The sequence below is a fragment of the Episyrphus balteatus genome, chromosome 2, assembly GCF_945859705.1.
Source record: "Episyrphus balteatus chromosome 2, idEpiBalt1.1, whole genome shotgun sequence".
Taxonomy (NCBI): Eukaryota; Metazoa; Arthropoda; class Insecta; order Diptera; family Syrphidae; genus Episyrphus; species Episyrphus balteatus.
Window position 1 is genome coordinate 22,724,914 of NC_079135.1, and position 22,098 is coordinate 22,747,011.

The 22,098-nt window shown below is 27.3% G+C and overlaps 1 protein-coding gene across 1 annotated transcript in view; it reads left to right on the forward strand.

The window, feature by feature from the left end:
- The first annotated feature begins 1,923 nt into the window (after positions 1-1,923).
- The window catches only part of LOC129909010 (zinc finger E-box-binding homeobox 1), a 72,775-nt gene continuing 52,600 nt past the window's right edge, over positions 1,924-22,098 (forward strand). Inside the window, exon 1 of the mRNA XM_055985920.1 lies at positions 1,924-2,002. The gene's annotated coding sequence lies outside the window, so the exon portion shown is untranslated. The remainder of the gene's footprint in view (positions 2,003-22,098) is intronic.

Genomic DNA, 22,098 nt, shown 5'->3' on the forward strand with positions numbered 1-22,098 from the left:
CAACACTAAAAACTACACCATCACCCTAATATTGACCACCCTACTAAACATAAACAACAGTGAGAGGCGTTTGTGTATTTATTTGAAAATATATACACAAATACACACTACACTATCTACATTTTACACAATAACAAAACAAACTCTTGGCGCCTCTCTTTCTCTCTCTCTCTCTCTTTTTCCATATCCTACAAACAAAAACATGAATAAGAACAAAAAAAATGAAAGAAAAGAAAAAAAAAAATTCCTCCACACAAAACCAAAAATACCATCAAACTTTTATCCATGTGCCAATTCCGATTTAGTTTAACACTCTTTTAACCCATGAGTTAAAAAGAGACAAATATATATGATTTTTGAGCTCAGCTTCAGCTCTGTTGCATGGAAAGACTAAAATTCACTGCCAGTATCTCGTAGGGTAGTGTCGGTTCAACGTCAGAGCCGATCGGTACAGTGAAAGAAATAAATTTTGAAAAAAAAAATTTTTGTTTTGTTTGATTTTTGTCTTTGCAACAAAACAAAAAACACACATTCTAAATCAATGTTTTATGTGTGGAGAATGTTTTATCGAGTGTAACTGGATATTTTGTTCTACAAAACAATTGTTTCAATTGTGTGTGAGAGTGTTTCTTATTGTTTTTTCTCTTCTGTTTGACAATCACGCACGCAACTACCATCAACTCACCTACGCTCCTTCGAGATTTTTCATTAACACAACATTTTTTTTACTATCAAAACAAGCAAAAACAAAAAAAAAGTGTGTGATAACGTTTTTTTGTTTTGTGTATATGAAAGTGTGAAAGGATTAACTAGTACACAACAACTGAAAAGATCATCTCTCTCTTTACTCTCTACCAAAAACGTCTACCCTTTACGAAACAACACGACAGAAATTTATATTTTGTTTTGTCTCAAACCGTCGGTCGTCGCGACAACACGTCATTTTTGATTGTTTCATCCCAGGATTAATGCACGTTACAACACAACATTTTTCTATTTGTAACAAAAAACTAGAAGAACATTTTGAAACAAAAAATCCTATTAAATAAGAAACAAATAATTTATAACTTTTTCTCTCTTCTCTTTAAAACAATCAAATCCGCCTTCGGCTTTTTTCTCTTCTTAAAAATTTTAAAAGAATTTATACCCAAACAAAAATATACGATAACAATTTTTGTTTTTTAAACAATCGCTTTGTGCTGAATTTTTATAAAATCTCTGCTCTCCATTTTTCTTCAAAACTTTATCTACAAAAGTGTACCTTTTTATATATAAAAAAAACATAACTTTAAATTAAAAAAAAACTACTAACGTATTTTTATACAAAAATTAAAAACGACTTACAAAACTAAATAAGCAATAAATATAAAAAAAAATATTTAATACATTTTTTTTCATATATAAATTCTATAAATAAACGCCTACAACAAATTATAAAAATAAATCAAAGTGAATGCCGCAATTAAAGTGTCTTAATCGATAAATTATTATTAACAAAATAAAATCGCTTGCCAATTATTTTTAATTTTATTTTTTCTATAAATAAATTTAAAAAAAAAAATCCTCTTCAAACAAATAAAATAGTGAATAATAAACTTAACAAAACAAAAAAAAAATAGATAGCCAATTTAAAAATATTATAATATTTTTTACTAAAACTCAATCGAATATAATCTTTATAAGAAATAAGTTATTAATAAATTATTAATAACAAATAAAATAAAATAGTGTGATATTTTTTATACTGTCAAATGGATATTGTTAAAATATATTAGATAACTTGTAAGAGTTTTTTTGTGAAAAAAAAAAACCATCGAATAAAAAAGAAATAACTTGTGTAAAAAGTTAAATTTAATTTTTTAACTTTTCTTTTGTGTTCAAGTGTTTTAAGTGAATTTTTGTGTAAAAATTTTGTTTGTGAAAGAAAAATTAGTGAACAAAAGTATGTTAACTAATAGGCGATAACTACAAATTTGGATAATTGTACCCTGAAGATTACAAGGTAAGTAGATATTTATAAGAAATATTTTTAGTTAGAAATGTTGTTTTAAGATAGAATTTAAGCTTTTGTGACAGTGCTGTCTCCGGGGGAAGCAGTACCTAATAGTAGCTTAGGAAGAAATTTATGTTATTTCTGAAAAACTATATAGACCATTGAAGAAATAAGAAAAATAATGAAACCTTGGGTAAAGTAGTGGAATAAAAAATTGTTTAGGAAGGATATGACAGCATCTAACTGATTATATTAATTTCCATCAACATGAGGAGGAACTAAATTCTAGGAGCTTATGGCCTTTGTAAGTTAATTCTATGAGATATTTATAAATCATTGTTAGAGCTGACTTGGTTTATGATTACCACGAGGCAGTTGGATGCCCTTGTCAAAATATTCAATTTAGATGATTATATCATTTAAATGTTACTTAAAGTTGACAAAAAAGTAAGAAGATACATTGAGGATGATTTTTTGTGGAGCTTCGTGGTGGCAAACCAACAGTTTATGTAGAACAACTCAATTTTTACTTGTTTCAAGCACTAACCTTGTCTTAATTGGAATACAACAAATTATTATACCTACATGATAAGACTAGGGAGATACATATTTGTTCGAATTAAGGCGAAGTTTTCCTTAAAAAAAAAATTATGTTTTTATGCACATTTACCCATTTACCGAACTTTATGTAGACTTTTCCTTCACCACGATAATTTAAAATGTTCTAAGCGTTGTCAAAGGCAAAGCATGGAACCTACTTAAGGGCAAGGGGGTTTGATTTTTGCCGTCAACAGCGTTTTCTTCATCAAAAGATGAAAGACATGATGAATAAACTTTTAAGAAAAATTGTACACAATTCTTTTAAGAAACAAACTATGCAATTAATTTAAATGGGTACTGAAGCTTTATGTCACGTAGTTTATGCCCCAAAACAAACATATTTTAGCATATTTATTAGATTTTTACCTAGCTACTTAAATATTGCTTAACTTTTTTAAAATTGTGGAATAAATATCACGCTATATAAGTTTGACAGCTATAACACAACTACAAACATGGTTTTTGAACACATTTTCTAAATTTAAGCAGTTGTTTTAAGTTAAACAACGATTATAAATAATAGACATTAAGTTTAATGTAATAATAAACTTATGCTTAATTTTGTAACCTATATGATTTGGCTATACACAGTAAGAAGCTGGAGACAAATAAGTTCATTAAGACTCCAAAGCATTGAACTATACATATGTCTTACAAAATATACCAACCAAAAAAAACAGAAATATTTGAAAGTGGAACCTTGCGTTGAAAACTAAAATTTTTAAAAACTTATCATCACCAAATCTGACTTATTTCATAAGCGTCAGGATCCGACACTGTTGTTAAAAAAGAATTCTGAGGAACACCAAAGTGAAATGCAATATTCACAAAAACATCTTAGGTGTTTGAGTGGTGGTCAGTAATCGTTTCTAGGAAACGCATTTTTTTTTTACGAAAAGAATATAAAGGTAGCTATATTTAGCAAGCTAATTGTTTTCAAGATTTCAGCGACATTTTCATGTTTAAACTTTTATTTTTGCAATAAAAAAGAAGAAGTTCGCTGGAAATTCAGTTTATTTAAAAAATGTTTCCTTCGAAGGTTTTTGATTTCGTTTGCTGATACGAATCTTGTGTATTTCATCTCTACATTTCTGTGCATATTTTTATGATTGAAAAGTACAACTTAAGTGGTTGCAATTGAACACATCTATGTATTAGAAAAAGGATTTAGTATCACAGAAACCGTAGTCATTGATCAAAAGTTAGCTCAAGAATCAAAGAATCAAAATTTACTTATAACTATAAAAACAAAAATTGCAGAGAAGTTATGCGGAGCGGTTTCATTTTAAAATCCGTTTGATAAAGAATGAAACTTAAAACTTTGTGTTCAATGTAGATTCTTCTGTGACAGTTTTCGAAGAGGAAAAACAACATGAGCGTTTATGTTAAACATTAATATTTAAGTTTTTTATAAGCAAGTAAACAAATGATTTCTTGAGTTAATTCTGTGATAACTAAGATTTTGTTAATCCTGGCAAATATATTTATTTAATATTTATTTAATATATTTGAAAGTCACTTTTATGTTTTAAAACACAAGATCGTTATGCAATATTACGAACAAATTTTTTCTTTTAATTCAGGATCAAAAAAGAATTGAAAACATGTGGCAAAAACTATCTAACCACCAATGTTGCAATTACCAATTTTGCTTAAAAAGTTAAAAAAAAAAAGAATTTTAAAATAAAAATTTACCAATTTTGCTTAAAAAATTTAATATGTTTCAATACACTTATTTCTTTTATACTTATTAGTTTTGTAATTAGTAATCAGAAGCGAGTTTTCTAGAAAAGAATAAGCGGTTTCCCAAAGTTAAATTTTTCAAACACGAGTCTTTAAAAAAGATGCCAAAAAACTAGAAATGCTACATTAGATGATGTGCTTAAATTTCAAACCACCCTCGTGAGGGTCGGATTACGGCATACGATTCTCTATGCTCTATCTTATCAGCAGAAAAGATAGAGACATATACGTTAACATATGATCGTGATAGTATGCCGTTATTCGACCCCTGGAGTTGTTAATACAAAACTCAATTTTGACAACATTCTTTTCTTCTTTTCAAATTTCGCGTAGAAACTTTTATAAGTTCCTGCCTAGTTCTGCAAACTATAAAACTACAATCTAAACTAACCAAAGACGGAATTAATTGCAAAATTTGAAGCAATTTCGTCTTACTTGAAGAAAAATCAGTTATTGGAATATGAGCCTTTTATGTTGATGAAATGAATTCCTACGGTAAAAAAAAGCCGACGGATATTTAAAAGCTTGTAATAATAGGGCTTACATTTTTTTTTCTTTTGCAGTTATTCTCTCCCAAAGTTATAGCTTAAATTCAATTGAAATCAGGACATGCCTGCAAGCTTATATAGAAAATTTCAAACAAAACTGAAAACTGAAAAAATCAATTCGAAGATATGGATGTCGAAATCATTTAGATATTCGCAAAGAAAAAAAGTCGTATGAAAAAGTAAATCGTTTTTTGAAGAATTCCTTCACATTTCTTTTAATCTTTTTTTTTTTAATCAAACTCAAGAATATGCTTTTTCTTAAAGAATTTTTTCACTCACTTTTGAGTTAATATCTACGAAAAAAAAAAAAAAAAAAAACAACGACAGATTCTTAGAATATTCGTTCAGTGTTAAAGTATGTTCTTGATGTGTTTACCTACTTCTCCAAGATCAGCTTTTCAAAAAAAACTAGGTACAAGCTTATACTTGTACTTTACACTTTTTACACCACGCCTCTTCCCACTTCTGTCACATGAGCAAATTCTCAAAGGTTGCAAATTTTGCGTAGCCAAAAAACAAAATAAAAACATAAAAAAAAAAACATTATTGCGTGAATTACATGTGTTAAATTGAAGCACCTGACATTGTTTTAGAAGACTACCTACCTATTAACCCGCTTACTTAAGGGGAAAAAATATAAGTCAACTTTTTTTTTTGTTAAATTACAATTTATATAGTGCGTAAGCTACAAAACAAACAAAAAACAAAACAACTCAATTCCCATTACCTACTTTTAATTTCAATAAAATGTAAATTCAAAATGACCTTCAAATTTTACTTAGGCAAAGAAAGTTTGTGGAAAGTTTTATATTTAGATGGATAAATTAGATACCCATTGAATTATAATAAACATACTTATAAATGGGTATCATAATTTTTAAAATGGGTAAACGATTTGTGTATTTAAATACAATTTATTTGAATTTCATGGTCCTAAAATGGTAAATTTAATAGTTTTCTTATTATCCAAGGACTAAAAATTAAAACTTCTTTACGATTATCCAAAGTAATATCTTTTTTGTTGTTAAATTACAAGTACCCACTTAATATTTAAATGGGTACTTGCATATTTTTTTAATACCCAAAACCCATAAATTATCCCCTTAACAATATATTAAAAAAAAAACTAAATGAATCCCCTAAATAATTGTCAATATAAAACCCATCATCTAGCAACTTAATTTTTTGTCTCCCCAAATAATAAAATTAAATACCTAATATAAATTCTCAAGTCCCCTCTTTTCCCCCATCATCATCATCATAATCATCTTAAACATCCAAAAAAAAAAACTGTCTTCGATTTTATTGAAGTATATAAATTGCCAATATAAGTATAATTGGCATTGTAATTGGACAGCAAGATAACACACAGCCAGCAGTCTTCTTTCGGTTTTTTTGTTTTTGACAAAAAAAAAAAAAAAACAACAACAAAAAACCCAGCCAAAAGGAATTGAACGCGCGTTGCCCAGAACATTTTTACACCAATTCAAAAAAAAAAAAAAAATGAAAAAAATGTGCGAAATAAGATTAAATCGCCAATAAAAAGAAAAACACACCACGAAACAAGAAGTAAGCATAATAAAATAAATGAAAATAAAAAAAAATAAAAATAAAAGAAATAATATTGCAATCGTATCGACGCGATCAGAAAATTTATATATAAATTGGGTCATTTCGCGCGTTCAGAATTGTGTGTAATGCAATTCATATAATAGTTTGTTGTAGGTATTTTTTTTTTTTTTCATTTCGCATTCTCCAGTATCAGGTGCAATGTTGATACTTTTAATTCAATAATAATAAAAAAAAAAGAGGGTGTATGTAGGCAAGTATCTGCGGGAAGCATTATTTCAAGCATATCATATCACCAAATCAGCGAAAAATTATGAACAAAAAGTATCTAATATCGCCCCGCACAATAGAAACAATATACTTACTTAACCAAACTCATAAACGATCAACTTTTTAGGGTGACCATATTTATATTCTTAAATTCTTAAATAGAGAATTGCAAAGGGGAAAAACTGGTGCCCGTAAGTAAGCATTTTAAAAAGGTGTTAAAAAAATTTCCGCCCAAAAAATATAAACCTCTGCTCTTTTCAAAAAGTCACAAAATTTTTTGAAATAAATCAGATGGTCACCAAATGCATTTAATATTATCAAAGGTGGCTTCTATATGAATGACCCAAAGACATTAATGACTTAAATTCGAACGCAAAGTTAAGGTCCTATTACAGGAACGTGTGGAGTTATTTTTCTTACGCCTCTGAAGAGTGCAAAGTTTTATTTGTTTTTTTTTTTTTACTGAAACTTGAGTTTTAAATGAAAAGTCGACGCTTTACTCAAATTGAGTCCAATGTATGACCTTCAAATACATTATCTTTTTTTTTTTTTTAAAGTGGCGCTAAGGTGTATAATTTCTATAAGAGGGAGAATAGATGAGATTTTGGTGGAAATAGACGATTTTTTTTTATAAGTATGGAAATTTCCACAGATTGGTGATCATCAATCAATTGCATGCAAAAAAAAAAAGTTAATTATTATCTTTAATTAATAATAATTATTTTACACGTTCTTCATCGGCTTTACGCAAAATTCAAAACATTTTACCCCAATTATTACCCCAAACCAGATTCCTCTTTTTACTCTTCTCTTGAAATTAATAAAAACTTTACCCCTCCCCCCCCCAAAATTTTTTTCGGAGGACTACACTACCTTTTTCTACGATTTGTAATATACTTTATTCCCTACAAAAACTTCTCAAAGTTTTATGATTTGATATTCTTTTTCCTCTTGCCAACCACTCCTCCCCCTCCTCAAAAAAAAAAAAAAAAAATGTAAACGACCATGAAAATTTCTATCATGATTGTTTTCAGAAAATTAGAGGTTTGTTTTTAAGAGTTTTGATTCTTCATATTACCTACCCATGAATTATTTAATTCATATGATACCCCCCCCCCCCCACACCCGCCGTCATGTAAACTGAATTAACTTTGAAGCTTGTCGGTATAAAGCAGTATCTAGTCTTGTACGATTTGTCGCTCAAATACTTTTACACAAAAAAAAAGAAGAAAAATAGTGATTTCAATTGTGTTCAAAACACCCCTCCCCTACCCCCTCAACTGTAAGAAATTTTAGTTATTATGATTTTTTTCAGCTTCATACCAAGAAGAAATGGTGGAAAAAATATGTTTCCATATTCCATTTCTGTAGCCATAGCTATCTACTATTCCCCCTCCCCCTTCAATTCCTCCACGATAATAATGACTCATCATCAATGTTTACAGCAAGACTGTCCTTTATTTTCACTAGAATTAAAGGTGTCAAAAAAAAAAAAAAATATAGGTACCTATACATACTTGAAACTTTTTTGGATATGAAACGCTTAATATAGGTTACCCCCTCCCCGTTCCTATATAATATCGACTCCCCCTAAAGTCAACAAAATTTATTAGGTAGTCATTTGTGAAGCATCTTTTGAGTTACAAGGTAGTTTTGGTAAGAGTTAAAGGACATACATTTTAAAACCTTTGTCTCATCTTAACACTACCCTATCCCCTAGTCATTAATTATAAGCTTAAACTAAATTTTTTAAAACTAAGAGATAAGCATTCTTTAAGCTTAGATAGCTTACTTAGATCCAATACCTAAAAAAACATATGCCTTTAAAGTTCACTGTGCAAAGCAATTACTCAAGTTTCTTCTCGAATTGAGCATTTGCTTATTTTTTACGAGATCTTTTTTAATGTATTTTTTTTTTTTAAATTACATACGTTTTAAACAATTTACTTAAAAAAAATCAAAGGAGATAGCATTTACTTATATTATACTAGCATATGCGCCTTCAAAAATTAAGTATTTTCTCATGTTTTATAAAATAAAATTTTTTGTGATTTTCAAGAGACAGAAAAACATTCCACATCAACAATTTTCATATCGAAAAAATTTCAACAACATGCCTCCATCTTTTCTATACAAATACATCAACAAAAATCCTCTTGGCGCCTTCTTATTTTTGCCTTTTCTTTATCAAAAACTCATAATAATATAATTATTATTATTATTGAGCTGGAGGCACCTTACACACTCCATTCTATAGCCTATCCTCATATATATTTACTTGAAGCTCTCCCACTCTCGGATGATTGTCAAGTTTGACGTCAATCACCGCAGTGACACCAAATCTGACGCACACACAAAACAAAAAAACAAAAAAAAAAAAAAAATATATAACAAATCTGAAAAAAAAAGACCGATCAATGTTAATTATAAACATACGACTGACGACGATCAACAACGACGATATGAATTGAACACACACAAGCAGACAGAAAACAAAAACATACAAAATCAGTAAAAACAAAAAAAACATTCATGGTGGTTTAAAGGGGGATCGAACTTATACCAATCACCACCATATCACAAAAACTATATTTCTGACATGTGTCCAATATGATAGCGTTCGGAAGGGTGGTGAGATTGGCTAAGTACGTCAGCGTATTGAATCTAAACTGATAGGAGCGACGAGGGTGGACAACACACATAATCAAAACAAGTGTCGTTGACGTACCTATCACATAAATAAAATCCCTATCAAGACGCTTTATATTCATTCACCACACTAATACAAAAAAACAACAAAGGGTTAACTTACGTATATTGAATTTAATTGGGATCACCTAAAGGTCCCAAATCTAAATCTAAATACAAAAATAAATTAATATTATAAACTTGTACAAAACAACAAGAAAACAAATTTTTTTTTTTCAAAATTTATTATTATTTTTAGAGGCAAACCCCCCAATGGACAAGCCTTATCTAGCTTTCGACAAATACGTCAAAAGTTCTATACAGTGCTATGATCACTTTCTCGCGTGTAATCGAAATTTCGGATCAGCTTATATTGCAGTTATAAAATAAAAAAAAAAAAATAAGGCCCGATTGTGTGTCGATCGGAGAAACCGACTTGTTTTAATAAAGTTGTGTGTTATCAGTATATCGGCCCATGTGTCCGATACTGACTTGACCTTCTCACCCTCTATCGAAGCCTGTATAAAAAAAATATAAATTGTGTGTACGGTTTGTGGTCTCCTGCGAGCTCTATTTTTTGTTTTCTTTATTTTATTTCAGTGGGTGGTTAAGTTAAAAATAATAAACAAATAAAAAAAAATATATTACTTTAATCAAAACCACTTGAATGGTTTTACAGATAATGACAATTATAGTGGTGGTCGATATGGTTGGTGGTGGCGTCCAGTACTAAAGATTATGTGCGTCGAAATAATAATTTTTGTAATCAGGAACACACAAGAAAGAAAAAAAACCGATAAAAATATTGGTTTTCAAGTAAAAGAATTTGTGTTTTTATTTAAAATAAAAATAAATAATAATTTTGTTTGACGTAAAACAATAAGAAAAATGTGTGATAAGAAGAAAAAAAAAGTGAGGGTTTTGATATAGGCACTTTTATATTCGATTCGACCACAACGTTGAAAAAGATACTAGAGCGCCATATCTGGTTGAATTTTTATTTTTTGTTTTCTTCAAAAACGCCATTGATAACGATACCTATGAAAGAAATATATCAATCACATTACTTATGAACCCCCGCACGATATTGATTTGTGATCATTTTGTTAAAAAAATATGTTAGTTACCAAATTAAAAAAATTAAGATAAGTTTTGTGTAATAGTGACATATCGAAAAAAAAACTGACAAATTGTACTAAATTTCAAATTTAAATAACTTACAGATTGTTTAATTGATGTTATTGTCATTAAACTTAGAAAAAATTGTCAATTAATCGAAAATTTAGAAATTTTAACAATGCTGTCGAAAGTAGTAGTTTGGTAATATTGCAACTTTTTGAGAAATTTCATATATTTCACATATTTTTTTCACTTAAATTAAATTTCCTAGTAGCGACGGGTAGAAAAAACATGATAAAAAAAAGCTGAAGTGATCGTTTTTTAAACCTATAACGCTTCTATAATCGACTATTTTCACATGAAATTAGGTGGCACCAAATTCAAACCTTGTTAAATAATCCAACTAGGTATTAAAAATTTAATAAAAAATTAATTTATCGATAAATCGATGTTTAATTATATCGATTATTTTAAAATATCGATAATCTAATGCAAAATTATCGATTTTTTTCAAAGTTTGCAATTTAATTTTGAATTATACTTCAAGGAGTTTTGTTTTGTATCTCAAACCCTATCACCTATGTATTTGAGACACTAAAATTATTCGTTAAAATATCGATTTTCGATTAGCTATCGATTATCGATTTTTTTAACCAGTTAAATTTATTGCATTGTTTAAGTGTGTTTTATTACAAATATACATATAGGTATTGATATTTGAAAATCATACTGTTAAAAATTCATATCACAGCGACAGCACCGTTTTTCTACTACTTTTGTATTAAAATATACAAAATAATGAGTAATTCATATACAATTTAATAACTCACTTAACTGCTCTAAAAAAAATACAAAACAACCTATAAACTTGTGCAGTTAAAAATGGTACAAAAAATCCCCAAAACATAGTAAAAGTTACTGCTTTACTGTGACGTCAGTTTATTGTGTTTATTATTTTTTGTCTAATTACAAGGTTAGATTTTGCAAAATGATAATTATTTTGTATAGTTACTTACCTTACCTACTAACTACTCTGAACATTTATGTGTTTGAAATAAAAATCTTTTGCTGATTTACTGCCAAGGTTGCCTCTTGACATTTTAGTTTTATTTTATTTTTTGGTTTAAATTGAAAGTTTATGTCATTGAAATTATTTTAAAAGGCAAGAAGTGGGTGATTTATTTCCGTATCTATTTAAAAGAAAAAATTGAAAAAAAAAAATCGAAAATGTAACTAAAAACCCATCTTAAGACCATTTTATTACAAATCAACACTCATAAAATGACTTCATTTTATCTAAAAATATCTTCTTTTGGATATTTGAAATCGAATTGTTTATTATTTTATTGATGTTGTATTGAAGAAAATCGATTACTAATTCGATGAAAACTGTTATCACTAGTTTTTTTTTTTTTTCATTCATTTGTAACTCAAAACCACTGTAAAAGAGAAAAAAAATCAATAAAAATTGTAGATATTTGAAAAAATTATGAAATAAAAAGTTGTATCTTATCTTCATGTTATAACTTGTATTGAAATATTTTTAAGGGACACCCAACATCAATAACAACAATTTATTATTCTTCCTGGAATATTGTCATCAGATACATCTTAAAGTAGTGAAAACTTCTTCTTTTTTTATATACATTTTTTTTTATCTAAAAACCTTTATAACCTACTGTGAGTTAAAAGATACTTTTACATCTTTCAGTAAATATCTTCAACAATATTGTCCACTATCTTGATTGAAGACGAATCACTTTTTATTTCTTCTGTTTTTTTTTTTTGAAATACCAAAAAAATACTATAATAAAAAATAAAATATATACTTCATCATATCTCCACTATCGCTCAGAATGTATCTTTATATGATTTATGATTATTTAGGAATTTCAAAGATATATAGATAGATTTTATATCTTCATTGTGTAACATACACGAAGCATTATATATTTTTTTCTTGTTGGAATAGATGGATGGCTATTTAATAGAACTCTCACTTACTCACTCAGTCACTCACTGGTGGATTTTTAGATAGATATTTATATGAAGTGGACATAAACTAGATTTTTTATCGCTTATTAACTTCATGTATATGTTATTTCTGACATAAATTTATCAACAGAAATAAAATAATAATAAAAAAAAAAAATTATCAAAAATATGTGAAAGATAGGCTTGTTGAGTGGGTGAGAAAATTTGAAAAGGTTTTATATATTTTTTGTGTGTTGTTTTATGAGATAGGGACACTATCTTGAATTATTTTATAATTGAAAACGTTTTGTTTAATACACAAAAATAAATTTTATTTTAGATGTGAATTACGATAGTTTATCTGGAGTTTTATTTTTTAAACTATTTTTGCAGACATTTTTATAAATAGAAACAAAAAAAAAAATAAGATTGGTTAATATCTGAAAAAAAAAATCTTATACATTCTTAAAAATTATTTTTAGACTTTTTGTGATGTTAGCAACAATTTTTCTTATAGGAAAGGAATAAATATTTTTCTCATACTATTTTTTAATGATTTCTGTAAAAATTGAAATATTACCAAAATGTTGCTAATTTATATGTTGTCATTTTTTCTTGCAACATTTTTAAAATTTTTCATGAAAATATGTGGAATGTTTGACTGTGTTAAATTATTAATTCTACATTTTTTTAAAACCTGTCAACACATTTACGAAAAGATTTAAAATTTAGTTAAATATTTTTGGTTTTTTTTTTTTAAACAATTTGCAAATGTTTTTGAAATAATCTTAAACTGTTTCTGAAAATGTTCACAAAATATTTGTATAATATTTCTGAAAAGTTCTCACAATGTTACGGAAATATATTCAAATCATTCCTAAAATGTACATAAATTATTCTTAATTATTAGTAAAATGTTTCTGAAAGGTTTCAAAATGTTGCTAATGAATTTTCAAAACGTTTCTTAATATTCTTAAAAAGTTACAACAATGTTGCTGAAAAACTTGAAATAACTTTTATGAAATGTTCGTAACATGTTTCTGAAACAAATCACAAATCGGTTTTATGTTAATAAAATATTTTTCCCAAGAACTTTTAAAATGTTGCAGAATAATTAAAAAAAAAATAAATGAAATGTTTTCAAAATATATTTCAAATTTTTCGCTATGTTCCTTAAATATTTTCAATATTTTTGAATGTAAAATGTAAAAACAAAAGTACCTAGATGCATTTTTTGATAAAAAAAATATAAATAGAAACAAAAAATTTAATTTATTAGTAAAATGTTTCTGAAAGGTTTCAAAATGTTGCTAAAGAATTTTCAAAACATTTCTTAATATTGTTAAAAAGTTACAACAATGTTGCTAAAAAATTTGAAATAACTTTTATGAAATGTTTGTAACATGTTTCTGAAACAAAGTTTTCGCAATGTTGACAAAATATTTGTCCCAAGAACTTTTAAAATGCTGCACAATAATTTTACAAACATAGATGAAATGTTTTTAAAATAGTAATATTTGAAATTTTCCTTACATTTTTTCAATATTTTTGAATGTAAAAACAAAAGTACCTAGATGCATTTTTTGATAAAAACAATATAAAAAAACTTCTAGATAAGATATAATGATTTTTTGAGTATAAATATTTTTTTTGCAGGTTTGTCTATATCTTCTTAAAGTTCCGCTACCTTAAAAGCTATTTTATAGTTAAACCTTAAAAAAAAAAATCTATCACTTATCAGCCGCTTGAAAAATATAAAGATACAATTTTACTACAAAACAGTAAATTAAAATTAAAATAAACAAAAATAACAAAAAAGAAGCTATAACAGCAGCATCAAATCAGAAAACATCAACACTTTCTTATCTGAAAAAAAAAACTTCAAAGTTGTTAAATTAGTTTTCTGATAAGTGACAGACTTTAAGGCGAAGAAATATTTGAGTATCTCTTTTAGTTTTTTTTTCTGGCTCATTTGTCATCGAGTTTAAAGATACAATTTTATCTTCATTTTTTTTTCGTTTGATTTCCATATTCAATGATATACATAATCCTGTTGTAAATCTTTTTTTTTTTAGAAGAATCTCTTTATCTCCTACTACTGATGCTGTCAATAAAAAAAAATACATGTAGATATTGTATCTCAATATGTTTTTTTTGTCTCCTCCGAAGATATGTTAAAATGTTAACGAACTCATGTTTGCTGCCAAAAACATGTTAACTTTTTTTTTTTGTTGATGTGAAAAAGATACATTTCTATCTATCTATCTATTTTATATTTTTTAATTGATTTCTATCAAGATAAAGGTAAATTCATATATGCAAAAATATAAATATGATTTTCAATATCTGTGAGAATAAAATTTAACAAAGATACAAAACAGCGGGAGGTGATTTAGTCGTGTGATGTGTGATAGAAGGTTATCATATCATCGCATCATCGACTGTTTTAATTTTTCACTTGTTTTTTTTTTTTTTTTTTTTAATTTTGTTGCATAATTATAAATATTTTTTGGCAAAATTTCTTTCTTCTTAAAAAAAAAAAAGGAAACAAAAACAACAAAAAATAAACATTTATACCTAATTGACATGCATATTATAAAAATGCATGTATCGTGAGATATTAAATTTTGCTTTTAAACAATTAAATGTTAATTAGATTAAAAAGTTATTTTATTTTTATTTTTTTTTTTTTTTTCATTTTTTTTTTCTTGGCTCATGTGGAAGTTAAAAAGAAAGGATTAAAAAAAAAAAAAATACTTGGGGGTGATGTATGGTTTAATTGGTGTTTTGGCATTTTAAACAGAAGGCAGGAGGAAGAAGGGACTTATATTTTGTTGTTAGTGAAATTATTTTAATTAGGCACGAGATGTTATTTATTGTGTTTCTTTTGATTTCATATTTAATTACATGATGTTTAATAAATTGTGTGATTTTATTTTTATTTAGATAAAAACAAAATTGTTTCATGTTGGTATTTATATATTTTAATATACATGAATAAAAGCAACGACCTGTTTTTTTTTTTTTGAGTTGAAGGTGTCTTTCTTTTTGAATATTTAATGAGGAAAGTAAAATGTCAAAATATTAAACCTTTTAGCGCCCCTTGACACTAATTTGTATTTGATTTTTATATATGTATTTTTTAATCTCTTTAAACTTTTTATTTTTACCTGTCAGTGAATATTTAGACGAAGATGACAAAAAGATATGTTAGACTTTTTTATAACGATTAAAATTATTTTTATTAACAACAATACATATTTTAAAAATGTCTCATTTACTCGTTCAGAAACATATTTAAATGTTTAGATACATTTAGATTTCACTTGAAAATACTTCAAAAACCATTCAAAAATGTGTTTTTAGGGTTAGCAACATTTTGTAAATGTATCGGCAACATACCGAAAGTGTCTTAGGAACTTTTTGAAAAAGATTCAGAGATATTTTGCAAAAATTTCAGGAACATTTGACAAAAATTTAATAATACCTTAACAAAATTGTGGCTAATACTTCACAAAAATGTAACTAATAATTCGGAAACATTTTACAAAAATTTCAGAAACATTTGACAAATATTTTATAAATTGCAAAAGAACAGGTTTCATGCAACATTGGATACAAATTCTGAAATAACTTTCAGCAACATTTGTTTTGTATTCAAACTAGGTAGCATTTTTTGTCGAAATTGTATGCAACAATCGCAGTAAGAAAACGCCATAGCAGAAGATTAAACAAATTTTTCTAAAACAATTAAAAATATTTCGTAAACATGTTGCTAGGATCAACAAATAAAAATTGCAGTCATATTGATTTGTTTTATAGAAGCAATTCATACATTTGAATGAAAAATTGAATAGATACATGACCATGTTGATTCAACAATGTATACTAATTTTAAGCTACATTTTTATTTTAAACCTCACTTTAACTGTCACAACTTAATTTTTCAATTCTTTAATTTTACTTCTTTTTTGATAAAAAAAATAATCGGATCTCAATCGATCGAGTTGTTCACTGTTCTCGAAATGACAAATTATTTTCATCGACTATGTCATTTGTTTGTTTTCTTTTATTGGATTTTTTTCTGCTTTTAATCTGGTTTCTTCTTTTTTTTTTTCATTTTATTGTAAAGAATATATCGTTGATATAACAGGTGATCTTATTTTAAGACTTACTTCAATAAATCTTCATCGCCAGATAATTCTTCATCATTCCAAAAAAAAAGAAGATACAATCTCCTTTTTCTCTTGTTTCTTTTGATATTCCATTTAATAGGCAGATTGTTTTGGGGAGAATTTATTGTTGTTTTTTTTCCTCTCTCAATTCGTTCGTTTGTTGTCTCATTCAAGATCGATCGATACTGATCGCAATCGATGATGTATCTTTTGTATTTTATTTTTGTTTGTTTGTATCTCTTTGCAATTAATAGAATGACAAAAAATTATTTAATAATTTATTCAACACCTTTCAATGATTTTTTGTCAATTTAAAAGAGTGAAATTCTGTTGAGTTGAAAAAAAAAATAAAAAAAAAAAAAATTATTTAAGAAAAAAAAAATTTATTTACCGCTTAAGGCTTTGTGTATATAATTTATTTTCCATGTGATAAGTTTCCAATTCAATTTGGTTTTTTTTTTGTATCTCATAAATTTTTCATCGTAAAATACACACAAACACACACCCATTCATTTATAGATACGATAGATTGCATATCTAAATGATATTTATTTATTTTTTTTTGATTTTTTTTTGTGATTTGTATTCATCTATTTTTTTATACACAAAACCAAATATGGTTAATAATACACACAAATTTCAATTCAATTACTTGACTTGAGGTATATAATCTCTCTGTGTATCCGAAAGATACGTATCTTACACACTTTATAGAGTCAATCATTTGAAATTATAATCCAATCAAAATACAGTTTTTTTTTTTTTTTTTTTTTTTTTGAAAAAAAAAAAAAATAAATTCAAAAGTTGGTAGCATGAGTATGTGGTGTGGTGGATTATGTTGGATGTTGTATATCTTTTTTTTTTAAGAGAGAAGGAGAATGTCACATCTGGTCTGATGGTGATGATGATGATGGTGACATGGCCATGCCAATATTATCTGTATTTTTTTTTTTTTTTTTTTTTGAGAATGTACTAAAGTTTATAATTTAATATGGAAAACAAAATAAGTCGTATGTAGTTTTTTTGTGCCATAAATTGAAAATGATGAGGTTGGTTTTATATTATTTGCATTGCCAATTTTGATGATGACTCTTGTTTTTATGTGGTAAAGTGGAAAGTGTTGTAAATTAGCATGGAAACAGGTGTGATATAGTCGTGTCGTCAAATAGTGAATTGAATTTTGGTTAAATAAAGAAAAAAAATTGGCATAAATTATTATTTATGGTTTTTTATGTTACAGGTTTAAATTTTTGTATATCTAGAAAAATAGAAGATGTTTTATTTGATGTTTTGATTGTGTTTTTAGATAAGTGGACCGTTTTTTACGGTTTATTAGTTTTTTTTTCTGGTTCATGCAAATATTTTTAATAGTTTTGGAATATTTACACCTTTCTCTTAACAAACATTCTATATTTGTGAACTGAATCAATTAACTCATACTGGTTAGCATTGTTTCACCTCTTTTAGAAACTTTTTTTTTATTTATGAGCCAACATTTTTATAGCCTATGTTCATCGCCACACCATAATTAATATGTCCACCAAGTTTCATTTAAATCAGACAAGTATTTTGGCTTCTACACGTAATTTGGCTTCTAACGAAAACAATAAAAAAAAATTTAAAAGTGCAGGCCCAAACATGGTACCTTATGGGACTCCATTTGTTTTAAAGCAATTAAATCATTCATCGTATCTCTATCACAATAGTACAAGTATATTTTTTTCTGTTCAGCAGCCACCTGTTGTCAAGTTAATTGACCTCTCGAATAGCACAGATGTAGCAACAAAAAAAAAATAATTATTATTGTTTCTCCCACAAAATACAAAACACATCTTCATAATGACTATAATTGATTTACACGAAGGATCCCACCACATAATTATTTTTTTTTGTCTTGTGTTGTGTTATTCCGTTTTATGGGGGAGAGAAACGGATGTATCCAAAAGATATATCATTTCCCCATCGATCGAAACAAAAAAAAAAAAAATCCAGAAGTACATGATGTTACTTCAATCATCACGAGAAGTAGAGAGATAATCCTTCAACCGCACACACATAATAACAATCCATGAATGTGGTAATTGGCCATTGATTACCATCTTCCGTACGATTGAAAGTAGTAACAAACCCACAATTTATTCTCAGAGTTATACAAAAAAAAAAAAAAAATCACAAAAAAAAAAAAAAATTAAGATACCTACCTGTGGTATAAGGTTAAACCCATTATCGGCTAAACAGCAAACGAACAGAACAGAAATATTAACACAAAAATTTTATTTACTTATTATTAGTTATTGGCTCTGATGATTGTCTCGGGGAATGAGAGAGGAGGTCTTGAAGTATCTTTTTGAAGTGACAAACTTATTAAAAACTTTGTCAATGACCACATTATGGCTCATCTTCTCTTGTAGATACAAGATACAATCATCATCATCCTAATACACGAACCAAAATGCAATTTTAATATGTGTGATGAAGACCGACTTCTTGAGAGAGAGGTCTTCAATTTATATGTAAACACAAATAACCAGAAAAACATTCATATTCAGTTTGTAAGGTATCTTCACCAAAAAAGATGAAGAAGGAGTTCTTCTTTGCATTATGCGGCCATAAAAAGTCTCCCAACTCCATCAATATATGAAAAAATATCTATCTTGCATATCTTTAAGAAGTATAGATACTTCGTGCTGGACTTTAGTTTTTTTTTTTTTTTTTTTTTGTAAAGTTAAGATGGAAATTTATCTGAGCGATTTGTGTGTGATCTCCGAAAGGTCTGTCGGTATTGTTTTTTCAAAAAGATTTGTTTGTGTTTTTTTTTTTTCTTCATCTGCATGGAATATGAGGCTTTAACTTTTTCAACTGCAGCATCATCTTCAAAAAAAAAAAAACCTAAAGAAGGTGTCCCCAAAGTTAATCCTAAAAAGATTTGTTAAGTTTAACAAATATTTGACAGTTCTTTGGTTCTTCTTCTTCAACTTTTTCTTGGTCTTCTTTTAGAAAAAAAAAATCGTTAAAGCGGGAGTAGGTATCTTTTAAAGTCGTTTATTTTATCTTTTATAACGCGCAACGCTCAGATAAAAAGAAGATCAAAGAAAACAATAGAAATCTTCTTGTTTGGTAGCTAATGGCTATCTCTGAGCTCAATGTGTTTGTATTTGACAGTTTTTTTTTTTTTTATTATTTGATATTTGAGTGTTGGTCAATTGTTGTTAAAGTTTGTACAAATATTTGAAGAGTGGGTTAAGACTTATTTGAATGTGAAAACACAACACCTTTTTAACAAGAAGATAAAAGTGATTTTTTTGTTTTAAAAATCATCGACTAATTTTTGATGATTTTTTGAAGAAAAAAAAAAGCATGTTTGGTCTTATTTATCTCAGAAAATACTGAATAGATCTTCGCTAGACTTTTTTATAAAGCTTAAGCATCACTTGCATTTTGTAATAAGCCTAATTTTATTCCATTTAATAGAAAGTTTAGACATTTCAGCTCTTAACCCTCTGTCGGCACACGGGTGCGAATTTGGCAGGACAAAAATTAAAAGTGCTAACAAAAAAGTGTCTTTATAAGGGTGAAAATTTTTTTGAATTGTGAATACAATATTCGAATTCCTCGGAATATTCTACATCAATTTCATATATGATTCTCTATAAAATAGTGAGACCGAAAAAAGTTATAGCGACATGAAAAAGTATAAACCAAATTCGCAAAAAAGAGTTGTGCCTACAGTGGGTTAATCCCCAAAAAAGTGTGTAACAACAATGTTTTTCTCTTTTATCCTTAATTTTGATGTAAACATTTTTGGAAATTTTAGATGAGTATTATATAACCTCGGGGATTTATTTTTAAATTTGGGGATAAAAGTTCAAATTTTGGGGATTCGAGTTGAAATTTTGGGGAAATCCAGACTCCTTCAAGCCTTTTATTAATTTTAATGCAGTTTCAAAAGCAATGCAAAATTAAAAGCAAATTGATTAAACTCTCAAGTTTCAATGAGTATCTTTCATAGCCAGTTAAATAGACATAAAATTAAATCAGTATAATTTTTTTTTTTTTTTGTAAAACCTATCATAATGTCAGTTTCATTTATTAGTATTAATTTCTATATGTGAATAAACATTTATTTTTTATTTTTAAGAACAAGTTTATTTTTTTATGAATTATAAATTCAGACAGGCACATGTGTACACGTTTTACAACAAATCATCACCTTGTGCACGATTGATGGCGCGGCTCTCTCATCATAATCATATTATTATTAACTTGCATTTTATGGTTGCCAATGTTAGAAAATTTTGTTTATTAAGAAGTAAAGAAAAAAAATACGTAAAATAAAAAAATATGGTTGCCAATCGAAAAAAAAAAATATACTTTCGAAGTACCTAATAATAGAAAAAAAAAAATAAAATTTTGTATCACAAGACTTAAGTTTCTACCCAATTTTATGATTTATTAAAATAATTCTACGAGATACTCTTTCCTCAAAAAAAAATTATAGTTAAAAAAGTATTTAAAAAAATAGAAATTCATCAAACCTGGCAACCATATTTCACAATATACTCACGATATACATTATATTTGCCCGCATCTTTTCATTTTATTTTATTTTTTTTTTTTTATTAAAAATGCATGAGACACACAATGCAGCATGAATAATATCTCTAGTAGATATAAGAGAGCCACTAAGTCAAAGAAGATACAATTTTTCGTATCTACGAGTGTATAAACCCAACCAGAAAGCTGGAAGGAACAATCTGTTGTACAACACGCGTGCGCGCCTCAGATACAAACAGCAGCTATCGCAGCTTAACTTTATAAAAATATAGAAGAAAATCCATGCACAAGTTGTTGCACTTTTATCGTATTAAAACATAGATACAAATATATAAATGTATCTTTTAGCTTTAGGGGTTAAAAAAAAGCAAAAAAAAAAAAAAAAAATTGAGGACTACACCAAGGAAAAAAAAAAAAAGATATACGTCGGTTTTGTGTGGTTGGTCCAGACACCGTAGACGACGACGTCTATTTTGTGCCCCGTTTCATCGTCGTCGTCGTCATCAGTTTTATTCGTCGTCTCGACTCGTCTACCATCTATCTATCTCCAACTCAATGCGATTTGTTGTTGTTATTGTTTGCTGTCAGTTTTGTGTTTTAAGATACAGATACTATGTGTATCTTTGGCGACATATTGAGAAATGTGCAATAGTTTAATGACCATATTTGGTGTAGTTTTATGGCAAGTTCCATTTATCAACATCACATCACATACAAATGAATTTCAAATTCGGAGAGTGTGCGATGTTATATTTTTTTTTTTTAATTTTTTTATGTTATATTTTATGTTCGGTAGCACTCTATGATCTCTATAATACAATACTGAATGTGCAGGTTTTTTAAAAGGTGTATCTAGTGCATTTAG